The sequence below is a fragment of the Ahaetulla prasina genome, chromosome 5 (genome assembly GCF_028640845.1).
Source record: "Ahaetulla prasina isolate Xishuangbanna chromosome 5, ASM2864084v1, whole genome shotgun sequence".
Classification (NCBI taxonomy): Eukaryota; Metazoa; Chordata; class Lepidosauria; order Squamata; family Colubridae; genus Ahaetulla; species Ahaetulla prasina.
The window spans coordinates 32,754,187-32,775,816 of NC_080543.1; positions in this window are offsets into that span (position 1 = coordinate 32,754,187).

Sequence of the window (21,630 nt, forward strand, 5' to 3'; positions counted from 1 at the left end):
CTTCTGCCTTTTAGTAAATCAACAATAAAGGGACAAATAGTCAAGAAATACATCACAGACTAGAATCAGATTTTAAATATCTTTTCCAAGGTCTTCATGGCTGTTCTATCAAGTTCTATATCTACAAAGATCAAAATCATGCAAGCCTATATATTTCCTGTGACACTCTATGGACTTTATAGAAGCAGATAGGAAGAATATTGACACCTTTGAACTTTGAGGTTGGAGAAGACTCCTGGAGAGTTCATGGTATTTGGAGAAAATACTATGGACAGCTCAGAAAACAAATCAATAGATCATTGAATAAATCAAATTCACTTGAAAAAAAATAATCAGCTTAAATTATCCTACTTTGGACACATATGTAGATACAGCTCTCTGGAAAAGGCTGTAATGCTAGGAAAGGTGGAAAGAAAGAGAAGAGGACTTGGTTACAATGGTAATGAGTCCATCACTGGGGTACTTGTATGAATAGGTTGGGGATAGATTGTCCTGGAGAAGATTTATCTATGTGCTCACTAGGACTCTAAAATGAGTTGATAGCATATAATCAATAGATCAGTGATATGGAAGAGATGCCCCTTCCTTTGGAGCTTGCAGCAAATATGCAGCCCCCTTCAAATTCCTGACCTAGCTGTCTTGTTTAGAGCAGAAAGAAAAAGCAGTAGAGTACCACAAGTATAATCTATTGCTTTTACCTTAGATTGATCTTGCTGGCATCTCATTCACCTTAAATTCTGTGGACAGCTATTCTGATCACAACTGCAAAACTAATTCTAATTTTATGTCTGAGAGGCCATTAAGTGGCAATGCTTTTTATTACTGAGGCCACTGGACACAGACATATTTGGTAGTTATCTCTGACTCTCTTGCTTCCATAATGATTAATATAGCCTAAGTCACCCACTTTCACCTGCACCTCTTAGCTGCTTGTGAAGGAAGTGATGACTATATTACAAGGGGCAAGGAGTGCAGATCAATACAGAGAGTGGAGAGTTCATCAAGAAGTCTCTCACGACAGAATTACTTCGAGTCAGCAAGGACTCTCTCCTTTATTCATGTTCTGCACAAATTGAATGCATATATTTTCATTGATGTTCTTTACCTGATGGTACTATTATTATAACTGCATGGGAATTTGCTGCTGACACCATGGATCTTGTACAACCTCTAAGCACATAGGTTTTTTAAAAAAAATAACTTTACTGAATGACAGTTTCTGTGAAAGCTTAAGTTACAAAATGCATTTCCTATGAAAGGTTTTGATCTGAGAAGACTTATAATTTGGACATAAAACTAATCAACTCGCAGCAATTAAAAAAAAATCAGGTTGAAGTAATGATAAATCAGATTAGCCTTTCTCGTGCTTCTTGCACCTACCCTGTGTATTTTTTCCCCTGTGAATAACAAAGTCAGAGTCCATATATGCCAAATTCTTTTCTTTTGTGTACACTGAGAACATATGTCCCAAGACAAATTCCTTGTGTGTCCAATAACACTTGGCCAATAAAGAATTCTATTCTATTCTATTCTATTCTATTCTATTCTATTCTATTCTATTCTATTCTATTCAAAAAACATTACTCCCAAGGATTATGTGGGTGTGTTACGAAGTAGTATATTTAGGCATTGAAAATCATGTCCTGCTGCCCCTCAAGTTGATCAGAGAGGAATACAGTAAAACAATAACCAGCCACACACCAAAACTCTAAGTTTTGAAAATATCTAGGAAATTAAATTTGCTGCAACTACAGCATTCACTTGATAAGCACTTTCTTGCTTTCCGGAACTCTAGGCTGTATGGTGAACATTATTTGTTCACTTTGCTTCCTGTCTATACCCTTGTAAACATAGTAGCAGAGGTGGTATTCAGCAGGTTCTGACCAGTTCTGGAGAACTGGTAGTGGATTTTTTTTTTCAGTAGCTGAAATTTTGAGTAGTTCGGAGAACTGGCAAATACCACCTCTGGCTGGCCCCACCCCCATCTATTCTCTGCCTCCCAAGTTCCAGCTAATCGGGAGGAAATGGGGATTTTGCAGTATCCTTCCCCTGGAATGCGGTGGGAATGGAGATTTTACAGTATCCTTCCCCTGTCATGTCCACCAAGCCACGCCACATCAACCAAGCCATGCCCACAGAACCAGTATAAAATTTTTTGAATCCCACCACTGCTTAGTAGTCTATACAATAAGCAGTGACATTTGTAACTATTAGCCATGGATTTTTTTAATGAACTTGTAATAAATAATATGCTGCAGCCTATCACCTTGTTTCTGGGTCATATACAGTGAAGCATAAGGTGGATCAAGACATATTGGAAGGTATGAAGGGTGGCAGCTTTGCTTTTCCTGCTTCTCTAATGTCCTCTATTTTATTATTCATTTGTTCATTGTTTTATGTTACCTTTCCTTTGTAAACTGAAAGTAACAATCATAAGGATCTTCATGATCCACCTTGTGATTGAGATAGGTTTATCTTTTCACAAAGGAACAAATGACTGGTCTTGTCATTTGGTGGGAGGGGGTTCAAATGAGCACATGTCCAAACTAACTACTGTTTTGTTTTTTATGCTTATCAAAGCCTGTATGGGAGACACAATTTAGAGATAATGGTAGGTGTTACTGTTTGCTTTGTAATAGGAGGGCAGGCAGGTGGTAGAAATAAAGTCAGATAGAGAAAAGAGTCTGGCCAATAATGAAGGAAGTGTGTGTCCTCAAGTGCCCAAGCCCAATTTCATGTCATCTGGTTGGTCTGAGACATTGCAATGGTGTCAGATTGGCATTGCCGTGTGATTAGGATTAGGTCAGACATTTATTCTGCCAAGTTCAGAAGTGCTGTCCTGGTGATGCAAAATGCAAAATATATGCCTCCCTCCCCCCTCCCAACCTTTTGACATTTCATTGTGAGATATTGAAAAATCCCAATGACTCCCAATGAATTTTCTGCCCAAATAAGATGGCAAGCATAGGCTTTCTGTCTGATTAAAGACAAGTGACACCGAGGTAGGCAATTATTTTGAAGGGAGGAATGTGATATTTCAAAATCTATCTCAGAGAAGCATCTGATTTTCCTCCATCACTTTTGCAAACACGTCACTTTTCACCACCAAACCCTCCCTTTCTTCCATCTGAGAACTGCCAGTTGGATCCTTGTCAGCTCCTCAGTCCTAAATAGCCTGTGTCCCACACTCCATTATTACTGCTAATGCTAATCTCTGACCATTAAACATGGATCAGAATCAGCAGATAATTGCTACTTCCTTCTACCATGCGTGGTCTTTTGTGAGTAGTTAATGAATGTTCAGAAAAATAAAGCTGAATAGAGAAAAGAGGGAGTTGCGGTTTGCATACAGCAAAGTAGAGCACAAATAGGGAAAAGAGAAGAGCACTGGGGGAAAGGGGAGAATGATAAAAGATCTACAGCATAATGGATTATTTCTGTTCCAGCCATGTGTCCGTTGCTAACTGTATTGTTCAGAATGACAGCTTCTCTTGGAGTCTTGATACGTAGATTTTGTTTCATGTGGGGGTGCTGCCCTCATGCTACCAGAGTTAGGTTACCTCACTTTGTAATAAAAGGCAACTTGTGTGTTCAAAGACTCATAGATATAGATATACTGTTCCTTAGAATAAAGTCTCATCAAGGGGTAGGGGTTGATCCTATCATGTAAAGATCAGACCAGTGCACTTCTGTTGGTCTCTTCAGCGAATGATCCTCTATCTAGCCAACGCTGTGAAAAACTGAGAAGGCTGTGAGCATCCAACTCTATGATTCTCTGTTAGACATTGATTGAAAGGCTGCAGTCATAATTTCCCACAATACTAGTCTAAAGGTTACAGTAGAAATTGGAGCTGATGATATACTTGCCCTCTTTATGACAAGGCTGAGATGCAGTTAAAATAAAGCCAGAAATGTTTAATAATTGTAACTTTTGCCTCCACTTACAAGAAATAAGAACTGAGAATAAGTGAATTTAGGCTTATTTTTTCTTCAGACCAGAACAAAATAGATCACCATAATCCAAACCTTTCCCCAAAAAGGTTCTCAGTATAAAAATAATGAATCTTTCCACATCTCCCAAACCACAAAACATGCAGCTCTCTCTCTTTATCGAAACATGCACCATCAGTTATACCACATACAATGCATTCACACAATCATAGTATAATTAGAAACTAGAAAAATTCAATCCAGTCAGCCAGGATACTTCCGGGTGCAGATTATTTGTGGTTCAAATATATAGTTTAAACAAGTGATGAAATTCAAATTTTTTACTACCAGTTTTGTGGGCGTCGCATGATGGGCATGGCAGAGGAAGGATACTGCAAAATCTCCATTCCCTCCCCACTCCTGGGGAAAGGATATTGGAAAATCTCCATTCCCTCCCCACTCTGGGGTCAGCCAGAGATGGTATTTGCCGGTTCTCTGAACTACTCAAAATTTCCACTACCGGTTCTCCAGAACCTGTCAGAACCTTCTGGATTTCACCCCTGGCTTAAACCTAGATTTGTTTTTAAAGAATAATTGTTCCAGCAAGTCTTGATCTGGAAGACTGTTAAAATATAAAATAAATACAAAGAATTAAAGTAAATTTAACAGATTAGAATAGAATAGAATTTAGAATAGAATTTTTTTTTTATTGGCCAAGTGTGATTGGACACAAGGAATTTGTCTTGGTGCATATGCTCTCAGTGTACATAAAAGAAAAGATACGTTCATCAAGGTACAACATTTACAACACAATTGATGATCAATATATCAATATAAATCATAAGGATTGCCAGCAACAAGTTATAGTCATACAGTCATAAGTGGAAAGAGATTGGTGATGGGAACTATGAAACGATTAATAGTAGTGCAGATTCAGTAAATAGTCTGACAGTGTTGAGGGAATTATTTGTTTAGCAGAGTGATGGCCTTCGGGAAAAAACTGTTCTTGTGTCTAGTTGTTCTGGTGTGCAGTGCTCTATAGCGTCGTTTTGAGGGTAGGAGTTGAAACAGTTTATGTCCAGGATGCGAGGGATCTGCAAATATTTTCACAGCCCTCTTCTTGATTCGTGCAGTATACAGGTCCTCAATGGAAGGCAAGTTGGTAGCAATTATTTTTTCTGCAGTTCTAATTATCCTCTGAAGTCTGTTTTTCTTGTTGGGTTGCAGAACCGAACCAGACAGTTATAGAGGTGCAAATGACAGACTCAATAATTCCTCTGTAGAATTGGATCAGCAGCTCCTTGGGCAGTTTGAGCTTACTGAGTTGGCGCAGAAAGAACATTCTTTGTTGTCCTTTTTAATGATGTTTTGATGTTAGCTGTCCATTTGAGATCTTGCGATATGATAGAACCCAGAAATTTGAAGGTTTCTACTGTTGATACTGTGTTGTCAAGTATTGTGAGAGGTGGAAGTATGGAAGGGTTTTCCTAAAGTCTACCACCATTTCTACGGTTTTGAGTGTGTTCAGTTCCAGATTGTTTTGGTTGCACCACAAGGCTAGTCGTTGACCTCTCGTCTATATCGGATTCGTCATTGTCTCGAATGAGACCAATCACTGTTGTGTCATCTGCGAACTTCAGTAGCTTAACAAATGGATCATTGGAGATGCAGTCATTGGTATACAGAGAGAAGAGAAGTGGGAGAGCACACAGCCTTGGGGGCCCTGTGCTAATTGTACAGGTATTTGATGTGATCTTGCTTAGCTTCACCTGCTGCTTCCTGTTTGTTAGAAAGCTTGTGATCCACTTACAAGTCTGTTCCGGTACCTGTAGCTGGTTTAGCTTAGTTAGAAGAATGTCTGGAATGATGGTATTGAATGCTGAACTAAAGTCTACAAAAAGGACCCTTGCATAGGTCTTTGGAGACTCAAGATGTTGTAGGATGTAGTGCAGAGCCATATTAACAGCATCATCTGTTGATCTATTTGCTCGGTATGCAAATTGCAAGGGGTCTAACAGCGGATCCGTGATGGTTTTCAGGTAGGAAAGCACTAGCCTTTCAAAGGTTTTCATGACTACAGATGTTAAAGCAACTGGTCTGTAGTCATTCAGTTCCTTGATGGTGGGCTTCTTCGGCACTGGGATGATGGTAGAGCGTTTGAAACAAGAAGGAACATAACACATCTCTAGTGATTTATTGAAAATATGGGTGAAGATGGGGGCCAATTGGTCAGCACAGACTTTTAAGCAAGAAGGAGTTATCTTGTCTGGGCCTGGAGCTTTTCCTGGCTTTTGTCTGTGAAATAGGTCCTGCACTTCCTTTTCTGTGATCACTAGGGGTTGTGAACCCAATGAAATGGGGTCAGTTGTAGGAGGCTTGGCTGTTGTTGGTGTGTCTGAGATGGGGGTTGTGGAGATAGGTGGCTGTAGTTTCCTTTCAAACCTGCAGTAAAACTCATTCAGGTCATCTGCCAGTTGTTGATTACCTTCAGCCTTGGAAGGAGGTTTGCCATAGCCGGTGATATTTTTAAGAGTTTTCCACATGTTTGCTGGTTCATTTGCTGAAAATTGATTCTTTAGCTTTTCAGAGTAGCTTCTTTTTGCTGCTCTTATCTCCCTTGTTAGTGCATTTCTGGCCTGATTGTACAGCATTTTATCACCTTTTCTGTAGGCTTCCTCTTTGGAATGTCGTAGCTGCTTAAGTTTAGGTGTAAACCAAGGTTTGTTGTTACTGTGTATTCGCAAGTTCCTTGTAGGTACACATAGGTCTTCACAGAAGCTGACATATGATGTTACAGTATCTGTGAGTTCATCCAGGTCTGCAGAGGTATCTTTAAAATATTCCAATCAGTGCAGTCAAAACATGCCTGTAGCTTTAATTCTGATTCCTCCGTCCAGGTTTTCACTGATTTAATTATTGGTTTTATGGCTTTAAGTCTTTGCCTGTAAGCAGGTACAAGGTGAATCATGCAATGATCAGAGTGTCCTACAGCTGCACGTGGTAAAGACCGATAGGCATCTTTTAGTGTTGTGTAGCAGTGGTCTAGAGTATTCTTGCCTCTGGTGGGACAATTGACATGCTGAAAGTATTTTGGTAGTTCTTTCCTTAAGTTTGCCTTGTTTAGATCTCCCAAAACAATGGCCAGTGAATCAGGGTGTTTGGCTTCAGCCTCCATGATTTGGTCAGCTAGAGTTCGTAATGCCTTGTTTACACAGGCTTGTGGTGGGACATAAACAGCAATTAGAAGAAATGAGGAAAATTCACGAGGCGAATAGTAAGGTTTGCAGTTGATAATTAGAGTCTCTAAATTGTTGTCACAGAATTTGTAAATTATGTTAAAATCTTGACACCAGGTTGAATTAATATATAGGCATAAGCCTCCTCCTTTCTTTTTACCAGATGTTTCTGGAATCCTGTCTGATCGTTCAATTTGAAATCCTGGAATGTTCAGGCTGCTATTTTCAATTGATTCATTTAACCAGGTTTCAGAGAAGCATAGGACTGCTGAATTGCGAAAATCAGAATAGTATTTGTTTAAGAGGAGTATTTCATCCATCTTATTTGCAAGTGAGCGTATATTTGTTAGGAAAATTGAAGGCAGAGGAGTTTTAATGCGAGTTCTTAATCTGTTTAAGATCCCAGATCGTTTACCTCTTTTCCTTCGTTTCCGTCGTTTGGTTTTTTTAGTAATCCATGGCTCCGTGGGAATTGCCTCCTCCTGAGTTAGAATCTCCTCCGTGTTTGTAAAGACAGGCGGGGGTGAGATTAAAGAAAGCTGCTCCTTAAAGAAATGTTCCTTAATTTTTAGCAGATGGTCTCGTGAGTAGGATTACCATGCAAAAGAGAAACCAAATTGCTATAGAAAAAGATTAGAGATATTGTGAAAACCAAAGCAAAAAATGACTGTATAGGGCAGTCATACAAGTTAACCAGACAAACAAATCAATAATTGAAAAAGTTCCAAGTGGCTTTCAGAATAATATCTATCATGATATTTAGGGAAAGATGGAGGATGAAAACACTGCAACAAGAAGGAGGATGTATAGAATGGTAACTAAATGCAGACTTTGAAAGGCAAGAAGAAAGCGGAAGAATCAATAGCTCAATCAAGAATGCAACTTAGGAAAATTAACAATATTGACAGATGTTTTAAGAAAATCAGAGGAATGACAGAAAAATAAGATAGGACTATTCAGAAGTAATTGTGAAAGAGATCTAATTAAAGCAAATAATGCTAAAGAAAGAATATTGTCCCCGTAATTTGTTTTAAATATAAGGATGGCAGAACTGGAAGAGATAATAGATGAAATCACACTTGGAGGATTTGTAGATTAACCATTTTGTTAACTGAAAGTAAAAAGATCTCACAGAAGCACATTATAAAAGTAAATATGGAGGAGGAAAAATCTGGGTTAATGTTACACATTAAGAAGACAAAGGTAATATTAACCAGCATGCTTTGTGAGCTCACTAAAAATGAAAGTGGTAAATTTTCTTTCTTAGGCTTAAGAATAAAGATGAACAACCTGCTGGCCACATAAAGAGGAGTTAATTCTAGGGAGAAGTTAGTGAAAAATGTAGGCAATATTTTGAAAGACAAGCATGTTTGTATAATATCAAATATGAAGAGAATAGTTAAGAATAGTTAAGCAAGCTAACTATTGTGTTGTTACCTTTGTTTATTTTCATTATTTGCTTTTAAAATCATTATTTATATTCCACCCTTCTTATGGTAGTCTATGACTATAATAAAGATTTGATTGATAGTTAAGCAATGACAATTTCTTTTCTACTAATAACATAGTTGTGAAAGCTGGGTGTTGAGAAAAAGCAAAAGAATTTCCTCATATATATGTTTATATATTATATAATATTTTTGTGTGATGCTTATGTATATTGTGACAAATAAATAAAATTAATTAATTAATTAATGCAAATACTTCAAAAAGTATAGATCATGAGAGAGCACCTAAAAATACTAATAGTTTAATATTTATGGAGATTCTTTGTTCTACTGAAGAAACTTCTTGGATGAGAAGCAAAATGTTTTTAAAAGAAAAAATCAAGAAGGTCCAGTTGCCTTTTGAAAAGTACTTTTGGGACTACCAATGGTTTGCATTATGGACTTGCATCCTCTTTAAATCAATTGTTGTTGTTGTTAGTTGCGAAGTCATGTCTGACCCATCACGACCCCATGGACAACATTCCTCCAGGCCTTCCTGTCCTCTACTATCCCCTGGAGTCCATTTAAGCTCACGCCTACTGCTTCAGTGACTCCATCCAGCCACCTCGTTCTCTGTCGTCCCCTTCTTCTTTTGCCCTCAATCTTTCCCAGCATTAGGCTCTTCTCCAGTGAGTCCTTCAGATTAAATCATTTTTTTCCTGCATTTTTTCTACCATTTCTCACTCAAATTGATAGAAAGAATTTTTTCTCTGAACATTTATTTCAAGGAAAATAAGAATGCCAGACAAATTATCATTAGTGGGATATAGTGTTATTCACTATTTAGTTACCTTCCCTTTCATTACCCAATCATGTCTCTAGTGGTAGGCAGTTTCCCTGGCATCCCAAGCTTTCCTTGTATTCCAAAGAAGTGGGGAACATTCAATCGGAAATACTCTGTTGTTTTCAGAGTTGGAAATGATGGCAACCAAGGATGCTTCAGAATGAAGAAAACTTGTGCAACAGAAAATAACTGTACCCACTACAATCTCTAGAGCAAGCTTGAAAACAAAAACAGGATAACTCTGAAATAAGTTCTTAAGCATCTTGAGAACCTGATATAAAAATCCAAACCTCTTCTGCAGTGGAAGAATACTTTTGAGAAATTTTATGTCAAGTTCTGGCATAGAATTCTCTCAGCCAAGAATGATACATGGGCATTTCCCATTCTCTGCTATCAGAATGAAGCAGTGACTATACAAAGTCATTTTTGTTTTATGGAATGATGCAACAAGATGAATCTGTCACAACAAAGAAATGACTGCACAATATACATAAAACAACCCATGATCTAATGACATCAAATATTCTACAGGTTTAATTCCTTTAATATCAAACCTCCATAATGCTAACAAAAGTGATAGCATCTGTTTCTGAAGCATAGGTGATTGTCTCCAATGATGAACTCAAAGGAAGGAATAAATAAATGTTAAGTGTGTTTATGTCCATATGAGTCCTCTCCCTTAATAACAATGCTAATGTGCTCATAAAAAAGATAACGGTGCAAGGGGGGAACATGACTGTAAAGGCTGATTAGTATTTCATATTAAAATTAAGATGCATGACAAATGGCTCATTGGTTCAACTGTTTTTACAGTATAAAAAAGCACAATTTTAACATTGTAGAAGTGTAGAAGTGTTAGTTATGAAAATCCTCTTTTCATTGGGACCATGAGTAATTCAAAACATGCTGGAAAGAGATTAATGAGAGAAAAATGGGGAAGCATCTGGCAGATTTAGTATCAGTAGGTATCATTCAATTGTTATCTGATAGCAACCTCAGTAACCTAGGTCAGGGTGATCTTATGGCACTGGTCAAAAGACAGAAATAAAACAAATAGACTGTGAATTCCAGAAGATTGAAAAAATACAAAAGGCTACAAAAATCATTCTGTGGATATTCTACACCGGTAAAGGAAAATGCTAATAAAAGTATAAATGTATTATAGACATGATCTATTGTATATGAATAAACTATTCACTGTTAGTCCTGAAGGGATTTTAAAATGATTATATGGAACCAAAAACATGCATCTTCTAATAGTTGAATGACCATTTATGCCGAAAAGAAAGAAAAATTATCAGAAAAAAAGTACGAAAGAGAATAATCATATAATTTGCATAAGCTATTCATCAATGGCAAATGTTATATTGCTCATTAGTAATTTTTTCTAATAATTCTCACTAATTATTAAATTATGAATTTAAATAGAATCATAATACATCCTACCATTGTCAGAAAGATTGATCAGTATGCTGTATAAAATATTTGGAAGTGAATTGTTAATAAAGAACCTTAATGTCCTTTTCTTTGTTTTTATAATTCTTTCATCTCTGATCTAAAATTAGGCTGGGCAGCATTTCAAATAAAGAATGCCTCAAGATGACTGTTTATTCTTGGACAGTTCTTAAACAGAGTTCTATGTTGTTTGTGAGGTAAGGTACAATCATGCTATTACCTAATTAGTAGGTTCTTAGAACTTCTATAGGGCAGTAGGACCAATTGCCCCAGGTGTCTAATGGATCCAACTGATTTTCAGAGGGTACATAAGAGATTTTCTGAGTTTTCTAGTAGGCATTTTTGTTCAGCATCTAGTAAGTAGCTATATAAGGAAATAAGCCAAGCCCTGACATTATTGACCCTGAACATCCTCTTTCTGAGGACTGATTCCAAAGGGGATTTTGGTTTACTGAGTTATTTGAGGGATGAAGTACCACCATGATGCCTGGAACATCAATAGAGGAAATCTGAAAACAAATCTGACCAGACATGGTTATATGCCCACATTTGGGCATTCGCAATGGCAGTAAGACAGCTACCATTCAGAAACTATTTATTTATTTAAACATGTACAAGATAACAGGTATAAGTATAAACATGGACATGGACATGAGTATAGGAAATGAGTACAAATAAATGGGGACAGTAGGACAGGGACGGTAGGCACACTGGTGCGCTTATACACGCCCCCTTTACGGACCTCTTCGAAATAGGGTGAGGTTGACAGTAGATAATTTAAGTTTGAAGCTGTGGGGGTTTGAGGATGCAACAACGGAGCAACAACGGAGCATCCCAGGCATTGACCACTCTGTTGCTGAAGTCATATTTTCTGCAATTGAGTTTGGAGCGGTTTACCTTGAATTTGTATTTATAGTTTGCCTGAGTATTATTGATATTGAAGCTGAAGTTGACAGGTAGTTGACACAAGAACAGTTTTTTCCCGAAGGCCATCACTCTGCTAAACAAATAATTCCCTCAACACTGTCAGACTATTTACTGAATCTGCACTACTATTAATCGTTTCATAGTTCCCATCACCAATCTCTTTCCACTTATGACTGTATGACTATAACTTGTTGCTGGCAATCCTTATGATTTATATTGATATATTGATCATCAATTGTGTTGTAAATGTTGTACCTTGATGAACGTATCTTTTCTTTTATGTACACTGAGAGCATATGCACCAAGACAAATTCCTTGTGTGTCCAATCACACTTGGCCAATAAAATTCTATTCTATTCTATTCTATTCTATTCTATTCTATTCTATTCTATTCTATTCTATTCTATTCTATTCTATTCTATTCTATTCTATTCTATTCTATTCTATTCTATTCTAGGACATTGTACTATTTTGTGTACTATGTCAGACCACAGGCAGTGTAGTTTCAGGTTGCCCAGGTTGCCCAGGCCCAAAATTTCGAGCCTGGTAGCATAAGGGATTTTATTATGAGCACAGGAGTGGAGTACTCTTCTCGTGAAATACCTCTGAACCTGCTCAATTGTATTAATGTCCGATATACAGTGTGGATTCCAGGAAGATGAGCTGTATTCAAGAATTAGTCTGGCAAAGGTTTTGTATGCCCTAGTTAGCAGTACAATGTTACCGGAGAAGAAGCTTCACAAAATTAGGTTAACAATTCTTAATGCCTTTTTGGCAATGCTGTTACAGTGAACTCTGGGGCTTAGATCATTTGAGATGAGTACTCCTAGGTCCTTGATACAGTGATCTATGAGGTTGTATCTACCCAGCTTGTATTTGGTGTTCTGATTTTTGTTGCCAATGTGTAAGACAGAGCATTTGTTAGTTGAGATTTGGAGTTGCCAATTGCGCAACTGTCTCTTTGTAGGGCAGCAGTATTGTCAGTGGTGTTGAATAGTTTTACATCATCCTCAAAGAGGACAGAGCTGCTTATAATATGATTGCTTATAATATAATTATATAAATGATCGAAAGGTCATTTATGTAAAGCAGAAAAAGTGTGAGTCCTAAAATGGTGCCTTGGGGGACACCACTGTTAACTGGTGCTGGATTTGATAGGGCGTTCCCTATTTTGACTACTAGTTGCCTGTTTGACAAGAACATGGCTATCCACTTGTGCAGGGATCTTGAAATACCGTAAGAGCTTAGTCTTAACAGTAGTTTGCCGTGTACCACTCAATCAAAAGCTTTGCCTATGAAAATTGCATCTATTGCTTTACCCTGGTCGAGTTGTGTGGTCCAAATGTTTCTGCAATGTAGGAGTTGTAGATTACAGGACAAATTTTTCCTGAAACCAAACTGCTTGTTAGAAAGCAGGTTGTTTGTGTCTAAGTGGTGGGTGATGATTATAGTCTTCCTCTTGGCTAGTGTAAGAATTTTATGCATCATTTTAGAATAGAATAGAGTAGAGTAGAGTAGAGTAGAGTAGAGTAGAGTAGAGTAGAGTAGAGTAGAGTAGAGTAGAGTAGAGTAGAATAGAATAACAGAGTTGGAAGGGACCTTGGAGGTCTCCAAGTTCAGCCCCCTGCTTAAGCAGGAAACCCTATATCATTTTAGACAAATGGTTGTCCAATCTCTGAATTTTGACATTCAGTGCTCAGATTCCCTGTAGCCTTAATTCCAATTGGACATAGTTTATGGGGGTGGGTGGAAATGGACCACCATTTCCACCTGTTATCTGGGTCTACTTCTGGTTTGTGATATTTGAGAAAATGAATAAAGTGCTGCCTTTTATGTCTTCTGCTATGTGGTTGTTGGACTCCTGCCTTTCACAGCTTGTTCATGAAGTTTGCTTGTGAATGACTACTTCGTCAATATCTCACTGTGGGAAGGAGAAGTTTTCAGCAGTCCCGAAAGAGGCTGTGGTATATCTTTCCCTTAAAAGGCCATCCCTGGACCCAGAGATGTTAAAAAAACAAACTACTGACTGGTCTCTACTTTGTGAAGGTTGTTGAGATTGTGGTGGTAAACTAACTTTGTAGAATCTTAGAGGAAGCAGATTATGTGGACCCTTTTCAGGCCTGGTTTTCTTTGTTCTCCTAGGTGACCTATGTTGTGACCCGGATAAGAGAAATGAACCCAATTGAACTGTGATAGATCTGTCAATAGCTTTTGATATTTTTTACTGTGATAGTTTAATGAAAAGAAGGACTAGGGGAGACATGATAGCAGTCTTTCAATATCTCAGAGGCTGCCACAAAGAAGAGGGAGTCAAGCTATTCTCCAAAGCACTTGAGGGCAGGACAAGAAGAATGGGTGGAAACTAGTCAAGGAGAGAAGCAATCTAGAACTAAGGAGAAATTTCCTGACAGAATAATTAATCAGTGGAACAGCTTGTCTCCAGAAGTTGTGAATGCTCCAACACTGGAAGTTTTTAAGAAGATGTTGGATCTCCTTTTTGACTGCTTGGTTGTTTTGCAATGATTTCCCTCTTTCCTTAATGGGCAATTCCAATCTACATTGGTAGGGACAGAGAAGTTACCTGGTAGTCCCTGACTTGTGGGGTTCCACAGGGATCACTCTCATCTCATCTACTTTCCCATATCTATATGTTGCTGCTAGGAAACACATTCACTAGCTTGGGGTACAATATGTTCATTATGGTGATGATATCTAGTTCTACATTGCTGCCCTGGGTCTTGAGGCAGATGCTGTGGCCATCCTTTCCCAACCATGCTGAGTGTTTACCAGGGTCTAGAACTGTGACATGTCGGAGTTATTGTTTCTACATGGATGTCCTCATTCATGGCTGGAGCTGATGAGCAAATATTCAAATCAGGGAACAGATTTACAACTTAGAGGTCTTCTAGATCAGAAAGTGAAAGCAGTGACCAGATGGCACTATACCTTCTCCAGCTGATAAGCCATTTGCAGTCTTATTTGGAACAGGAGGACTTAGCGACAGTAAAATATGGCCTTCTGCCATCTGTCTAGATATAACACAGGGGTGAAATGCTCCTGGTTCTGACCTGATCTCGTGATCCAATAACCATCATGGCCAGTGGTTCGGCGATCTGGTAGTGATCGCTGAACCACCGGCAACACCCACCGCCCGGGTGTTTTTTACCTTCTGTGCATGCGCAGCATGTGGACTTCTAAGCTGATAAGGAAGGTAAGTCTATTTCACCCCTGTTATAACACTATCCAGTGTTATAACACTATCCACTGCTGTTAAACAATATTTAGAAACTTTTATTGTTTCAAAATGCAGCAGCCTCCATACCTTTGGGCTCCCAACATTGGAAATACTTATCCCTGGTATTATAAACCATGCATTGCCCAGGCTGCCTGTTGAGTTAATGTTTCTCACTGTTTATATATTTATTTCTTTATTTTTTAAGCCACCCAGAATCCACTATATTTGGGCAGCCAATACATTTAAATATGTAGTAAATAAATAAAACAGAATGCTAATGGGTTTCTGGATGTAATTGAAGATGCTGGTTTTAACTTATAAAGCATTCATGGTTATCTTCTACAATCAGTTTTGGTGCAACCCATTAAATCTACCAGGGAGAGATCTCTGCAAATCTGACACTTTGGACAGATTTAAGGGGCTGAAGAAAGAGGGTGCTGCTTTTTTTTTTGCTATGCAAATAATGTGGAAAAGTTGTTTTTCACTGGTCTTTCAAAGGCTCTTGAAGATAAAGATGTTTTGGAGAGCTTCTTCCGACTTTATTTGATGTTGACATCTGTTTAATTCTATCTACTTTGCATTGTTCTAATGCGGCTGTATTTTACACACACATACACACACACACACACACACACACACACACAGTGTATATATATTTGCATGTTTGCATATATACTGAATATGGGCATGTTATATATTGTATTTTTCTTTCTGCATCAGCTGTTCAGAGTTGTTTTGATTGGGGTGGCATAGAAATACTTGAAACAAATAAATAACCAGTTCTCTCTAGTAAATCCCAATGAAATGAAAATGAGCTTAAGTAGGACAGCCTCTCAGCGTGAGTAGATTTGAAAAATATTAAATACAACATATTTAACCAAAAGGAGAAAAAAAACCCAAATAATAAAGCAGCAATATGCTGATATTAAATTTCTTTTACGTAAAACATTATTTTAAATTTATCAAAAACATATTTCAAGCAAAATAATAATCGAGTAGTAGTAGTTTAATTAATTTATTAGTTTTATGTCTATATCAAATAAAAGTAAAATACAGAATCTGATTAGTGGATAAAATAGATAAAAAGAAAATACAGTAATAAAATATGTATGTGGTAAGTACAAAAAAAGTCAGCATTCAGCTAAATACATCACCTTTACACAATACCCTAAGTGGATTCTCAGCTGAACTGCCTTGACTTAGCAGTTCTGCTCATAATGTATTTGATCTCAGGAGGGAAGAGGACAATCTTTGATTCAGATCCCAATGAGTTGTTCTTTCAAGTAGGGATGTTAAATATCTAAGCCCAAAAGGATGTAGAGTTAACAGTCAAATAGAACATGAGCAATTTCTGTAACTGTATTCCATATCTACAAAATACATGAATTTTAAAAGGGAGGAACATCCTCAACATATTCTTACAAACTAGACAAAAATTGTATGTTAATAAATCATTTGTTTCTAGGCTTCTGGTTACCTTCCAATGTTATCTACTACTAGGACAATATCATCAGCCAAAGGAAATAGCCCAAGTTCCAAAAACAGCAAAAGAAGAAAAAAACAGGAAGTTAGTTAAATATAAAAAATAGAAAAAATATTTTGAGAATCAGAAGGAAAAGTTTGCTTGCACTCCTAAAACAAAAGAGTTAGATGAATCTACTGTATCAGACAAAAGAAAAATCATGTGGGGCTTTCTGACCTGCTGACAGCAACTTCACATGAGACAGCAATGCAAGCCACAGACAGAATGAAAATCTTTAGGTGGAAAACATTATATTCCATTCTAGTAGTTCAGACAGTGCACCAGAATTATACTGCTCAAAGGAAACATTCTTTAAATAACTAGTTGGCTATTTAACTAGAATTTAAAAAGGCTAAATTAAATGTCTATTTTTTTAACTTTTTTCAATATCCTACATGCCTTTCAGCCTTGGGGAGATGACTGCAGAAAGATCAATGCCAGTTTTTCAGTTGGCATGAAAAACACAAAAGAAATAATCTTTCCACGTAGAGCTGTTTTTTTTCCTGCTAGAGACCAAAGAATAGACAAAAAGGATGATAGTACTTGCTTTCACAGTATCCTAAACGGGGCATTACTTCTACAGATGTTCCAGCTGGGGTCAATTCATCAATCATCTGAAAAAACTCATCCCAATAGTTGGGGCATAAGTTAATTTGCCCAGAAAAACAATTCATTTGCCAACTCTAGGGCCTGATAAAAGTTGAAGATGAATTCCACGCTTTTCATTGCTCCATTTCCTCAAGACCCAAACTGTGGTTTGTGACAGAGTGAGCACTTTGCTTATTGTTAGTGTGCAGAGAGCTTTGCAGAGCAGAGAACACTCATTTCTTGATGCAGACTGATTGATGGGAGAGTTTCACCTGGGAAAGAGTCACAGCATATAACTACATTTTAAATAATGCCATTCAAAAGTCAATCTTGGGAAGAAATATGACAGATATTAAGTAGCCAAAGTTCACAAGAATATCAATTTTTATGCCTGGGCTTTTAGAAATATGACAGAAGTGGATTTCAAGGGAAATCAATCCTCTAAGTAAATGTGAGGTTGCATGAAAAAGGAAAAACACTAAGTGGATTCAGTTGAGGATTCTGAATGTTACAGTTTTAAAATTTCCAAAAGCACCTTTGGCTGAGAACCTCTTGTTGGCATTCTGATGCTCATTGTAAGGGAACAGTTAATACATTAAGCATTTATGTATATCACTCTGTGTACATGAATAAGCTGCATAGATGATTCTCATCTCCAAAAGAAAAAGATCAGAATGTAAAATAATAAGTTAGGGAGAATTCATAAGATTTGAGTCATATAGTGAAGGGAAAAAAATCTTTACTTCTTGGTAATGTTAGATGTATGACTACACATTCATTAGAGGCATTTTACATGTTTCTTAAAAGAAGCAGTGGAAGACATAAATGATTGGGCCTCTCATATTCTTGGAATATTAGGAAGATACAAGATGGGCTCACATCAGGAGTAGAATATCATCTCATAAAGTTGATAAGTGTTGTCTTCTTTCATATCATATTCGGAGGGGTGGAAGGAAGAAGCATAGGTCCCTCATGGGTTCTGTTGTTCCTTCATTATTTTCAAAATAATGGCCTATGGCTTACAAAAATTAATTTAAAAAAATCAGCCATTTCTTCAAACCATCCTAATTGGCATGTTATAAAATTCACAAAAGCATATCAGGCAAACTCTGAAGTAGGAAACTTGCTATATTTATGAACTCTCACCATGATTTAGAACCCAGATTGCAGTTTCCAATCACAAGGGAGAGCTTTTGAGGAGACAATTCATTTAAATCGTAGAAATACCTCTCTAAAATGTGGATGGAGATGGGGTGGGAGGGGGCAAAGCAAGGGAGAGAAATATTATAGCGATGGTAGTAGTATGCTATACGTTCCCATGCAGTTACAATTACATAAAAAAAAATCTTAGAGTACAGCTCTGCACTGTCTTGATGTGAATTTTTGATGGAGATAATGGTAAAGATAATCGTCATATTATTAAGTTACATTAGTATGATTTGTGACGGCACAATAGTTTTGCCTCAAAATTCAGTAAAACCCTCTAGTGGCCATCAGTTAAAATAAAGCCATCACAACAACAACAACAACAACAACAACAACAACAACAAAAATACTCCCTCATCAGTTGGATGAAAAATTTGTATATCTGGGCATTACACAATGAGGGATGACATATATTTTGACCAAATATAATTGCTTTGTTTTTTCTGCTCCCACAATTTGTTTGCACAAATTAAATTTTCTCTTTGAGAAGATTGAGGAGATTGTTAAGAGCTCTCCTTGAAGTCTGAATAGCCCTAGCCACACCTCAAAAGTAATTAAAAGAAAAGATATATATTTTTATTTAAAAAACAAAATTTAAGAATCTGTACATAATTACACACACAAGCACATACACACACACAATCACATACATAGAGTATAAAATGACATTTGTTATCAATTACATATTAGCTTCCTTACTTAATATTTGGGCTAAAATATTTCAGTCCAAAAAGTGGAAAAGATTGATGAAACCTTCAAACAACCATTTGACTAATTTATCAAATTCATGTGAATACTGTGGTTTGCATGAATGAGGAGCTTAAGCTACAGAAAGAAAGAAGAAATATTCCTATTTCTGCACAAAATAGTTATACTCCCTAATAGAGGAGCCACATAGTTTGTTATCTTACTTCTTAATAGGATAAATCACAAGGGTTCATCTGCCGTTTGAACTATAATTTCCAGAAGGATAATTATATTAGTCTGTGTTACAGCAACAGTAACAAATCATCTTCTTATTCAATTTCTTGCTGGTCTGGAATTATGGAAATTGTTATTCTGTTCCAGAAAACAATCAGGCTATGGTAGGACATAGTGCACAAAAACATATTTCAACATTTAAATTTCAGAACTCGGGTCTGTTATAAAATCATTTCAACATTTTCTTCTTGGTCTTTGTTTAGCAGAACATTCTGGAATAATGGATGGGCCAAAATTCATATAGATTTCTATAAAGTGCCGCTGATTCACAAAACTGCATCTCATATACAGTGTGTGTGTGTGTGTGTGTGTTTGTGTATACACACTATATACAAGATAAACTTTGGTGAATCAGCGGCACTTTATAGAAATCTATATGAATTTTGGCCCATCCATTACATATGTGTGTGTGTGTGTGTGTGTGTGTGTGTGTGTGTGTGTGTGTATACATATACATATATATATATGTAGGTCTTTGGTTATTCGGGTTTTCTCCTGCGTAAAATTGGAAGTGTCTTGGCGACGTTTCGACGAAGTCTCATTCGTCATTTTCAGGCTTCAGCTTCGTGCTTCTGGGAACAATGTGTGATTGCAGCTGTTTCTTCCTTTTTAACTGCTAGTGGGGGTTTGAACTGATTGGGTGGGAGCTTGGCTGTGCTCTGATTTTACGCGGGAGAAAACCCGAATAACCAAAGACCTACATACAAACACCCGCGAAAACCTCAGAAAACACACACACACACACATATATATATATAAAATGGATGGGCCAATATACATACATACATACACACACACACACACACACACACACACACACACACACACACACACATTTACCTACACACACACACACACACACATATATAACATATATTTTTATTTTATTTATATGTATTTTCTGGATTTTTTCAAGAATGTTGCTAATTATAATTCTGGATATTCTAAATCACAAAGAGTTTCACAAAACTGGAAAAGGTGAAGTAAATTTACTGAAAATGAGTAATAGTCTTTTTTTTTCTTCAAGGAAAAGTTTATGCATTTAATATTTCTAGTTGAAAAGAAAAGATCCAAAGAAGTTGAGAACAGAACGTTATAAAGTCTGTAAGGTAATTTTACAATGTTGGTGAGAAAATTGAGAGAAATAAACTTTTCCCCTTCACTTATTGGAATTCTCTAATCAAAATGACTGACAGAAGAATTAGGATAAACAAAAACACTGCTCATAGCATATAATCAATTGATGGATTTTTTTTTACTGCCAGATCTTGTTAAAGTTATTAGTTTAAACAGATTTAAAGGAGACAAATTCTGCTATGATAGGACTATGAATGGCTATTAGTCCTAATGTTTAAAGGCAATAAAGGTAAACGTTCCCCCGCACACGTGTGATAGTCGTTTCCGGCTCTAGAGGGCTATTACCTTCCCACCAAAGTGGTCTCTATTTTTCTACTTGCATTTTTATGTGCTTTCGAACTGCTAGGTTGGCAGAAACTGGAACAAGTAACAGGAGCTCACTCCATTATGCAGTGCTAGGGATTCGAACTGCTGAACTGCCGACCTTCTGATCAACAAGCTCAGTATCTTAGCCACTGAGCCACTGCCTCCCTTTTAAAGGCAATAGGAAGACACAATTGTATATATATATATAAATATTTTTAAATAATTTTTTATTTCCATTTTCCAACATCATATTTATGTACAAACTATTATCCATCCTTAATCATTAATTTTTATTTATTACTGATTCAGGCCTGCCCGACTGCCACTTCCTTACTACACAACCTCCCTCTCTACCCTCTACTACTTTCCCATCCTTCATCTCCTTCACTTTACTACTTCCTCTCCTCCTTCTCCACTCCTCCCTTCTTCCACCCTATCTAACCCTATTATTCCCCTCCTCCTTCTCTACACTTTCCTACCTACTTTCTTCCCTCCTTCTACTCCTCTCTCCTTTTCTTCCTGAAATGGCAGTCGAGCATCCCCAATATCATTTTAAATTTTTTAATTTCATATCTTCAAAAATTACTGTACATTAATAATCAGTCCATGTATCACTTGTTGATTCATTTCCCCCCTTCCCCCCCTCCTCCCCCTTCCCCCCCCCAGACTTCCCAGAGCAAATACCGGGTATTATGACCAACAATCACAAGCTAAAGTATACAAAATATACATAACCTCCCACCTTAAAAAGTTTAAAACTATAGATCCTCACAATAAAAATAAAAGATAGGAAAGAATAATAAAAAAGAAAAGAAAAGAAACAATACCAACTTCAC